Here is a 2,348-nt window from a genome sequence, read left to right as displayed (position 1 = left end):
TTCTACTACTGGCTCACTGTCTGGTGCTTTTTATTCTTCTTTATATATTCCTCCTTTTCTCTCAAACTCGAAACCATGGAGTGCCCCTGGGATCAGCCCTAACTTTCTTATCACCTTGATCTACGTCAACTTTGCTGGTGGTTGCATTCAAGCTCATAGCTTTATATATAACCTCATAATGATGTTTCCCAAAAATATCTCTCCTGTTTGGATTGCTCTCATAAAATCCAGACACATTTCCATATGCTTATTTGACATCTCTTAAAGGAGCAAATCTTGTGAACATAAAATCCAGACACATTTCCATATGCTTATTTGACATCTCTTAAAGGAGCAAATCTTGTGAACTATATACCTAAATCTAAATATCTAAAACCTAAATTGTATATCTAGTAAATACACCTAAAATCTATGAAACTACATTTCCAAAATCTAGAATCTAACCACTTTCACCACCTCTGTTTAGTCATCATCCTGCACCAAGTTATCATCATCTCTGAAGTGGCTCAGTGCTTCCACTATGTCCTTCCACAGCCTAGCCACAGCACATACCAATCCTTCACTTTAACCTACATGATAATCTCTCTATTCCCCTCAGAGTAAAATACATAGTTCTTACAAAGACCTACAAAGCCTTATAATATTTTGCACTCTACTAACAACCTGAAATTATCACTGATGATTTTCCCCCCACACTGACTTTCTTACCTGCTCTTTAAACACATCAGACATTTCACACCACTGACTTCAATGGTTTTTCCTCAGATCTAGAATACCGTTCCTTTGGATTACTGCTTGTCTTATTCTTTAACCTTTTCCAGGGCTTTATAAAAATGGTATATATTTAGGAAAGACTTTCCAGAATGCTACATACAAAACTATGCGTGTTTCATCAGGTGTGGCATTTCTGGTCTCTCCCCCTCTCCTTCCATCTCTCTCTCTCTCACTCTGTGTGTATATATACATCTATGATATCTATATATCATATATAGAGAGAAATGTCCATATTTATAGAAATATCCATTTCTATTGTTCAGACACTATAAAATTTGTGTATGTATGTATGTATGTATGTATAAAGTAGTTTCAGAATCACTGACACCATACATGGAAATCAACTAAGTGACATTCAGTATTTTAATAGTAGTTTTACTTTAAATATACAATGAAATGTACAAATATTATTTTTACAGTTTGATGAGTTTTGACAAATGCATACACCTGTGTAATCAGACCCTATTAAGATATAGAACAAAGCCATAATCGCAGAAAGTTCCTTCATTCTCTTCCCAATCAACACTTTTATGTCCAAAGCAACCAGTTTGCTGGTATTTTTTTTTTTTACCAAATTAGTTATCATATATTAGATATATTAAAAATGACACTTTTATGGGTATATACTTTCATTTCTCTTGGATAAATACCTAGAAGTAGAATCTATATGCCATAGAACAGCTATAGGGTTGTCTTTTTAATACAATGCCAAAGCACTATCCATTGTCCTATATCATTTTACAAACCCATTACACACAAACTCTTCCTACTTGGCACCATTTTCATATCTAGACTTTTAAATTTCCACCAAACTTCTAGTTCTGTAGAGCAATTTTATCAGGGTTTTAACCTGAATTTCCTTTATGACAAATGTTCATTTTCTTATTTGTTTTTCTCTCTTTTTCTTAACTCCCATTGTATATCTCCCTTTGTGAAATGTCTATTCAAGAGTTTTGCTCATTTTCTAATATGCAATGTTTCATGAATTTGCATATCGTCCTTGCACAGAGGCCATGCTAATCTTCTGTATATTGTTCCAATTTTAATATATGTGCTGCCAAAGTGGGCACTTTCTCTCTCTCTCTCTCTCTCTCTCTCTCTCTCTCTCTCTTTTTTAAAGATTTTATCTATTTCTTTTAGAGGCAGAGAGAGCAAGTGACTGGAGGAGGAGGAAGAGAGACAAGCAGACTCTGCACTGAGCACAGAGCACCATGTGAGGGCTCCATCCCACAACCCTGAAATCATGACCAGAGCTGAAATCAAGAGTCAGACTCTTATCCACTCAACTCGCTGAGCCACCCAGGTGCCCTAGCACTTGCTTTAAAAAAAAAAAAAAAATTATTGGCTTATTTGTCATTTTATTGTCACAGGGGATTTTTATGTATGTGATTTGTTTTTATTTTTTAAGCTATACATTTTAAAAATAATTTCTTCTAGGTTTTGGCTTATTTACTGATTGTTTTTAACAGTTACTTGGCAAGTAGCATTTTTTAAAAATTTAATCATGTCTGATTTTTTTATTTACTTGCTTAAATTTTTTAAGGTGCTTTTGACTCTTGTCTAAGAAATATTTG

At 34.1% G+C, this 2,348-nt stretch overlaps 1 non-coding gene across 1 annotated transcript; it reads right to left on the bottom strand.

Moving 5' to 3' along the window:
- Positions 1 to 1,737: 1,737 nt before the first annotated feature.
- Positions 1,738 to 1,844, bottom strand: LOC140622496 (U6 spliceosomal RNA). Its single transcript, XR_012022254.1, has one exon. It is a non-coding gene; the product is annotated as a U6 spliceosomal RNA (small nuclear RNA).
- Between the last annotated feature and the right edge of the window lie 504 nt (positions 1,845 to 2,348).

Source organism: Canis lupus, chromosome 31 (assembly GCF_048164855.1).
Source record: "Canis lupus baileyi chromosome 31, mCanLup2.hap1, whole genome shotgun sequence".
NCBI lineage: Eukaryota > Metazoa > Chordata > Mammalia > Carnivora > Canidae > Canis > Canis lupus.
The sequence above is the reverse complement of the archived record's forward strand: the minus strand, read 5'-3'. Positions and strand labels throughout refer to the sequence as shown.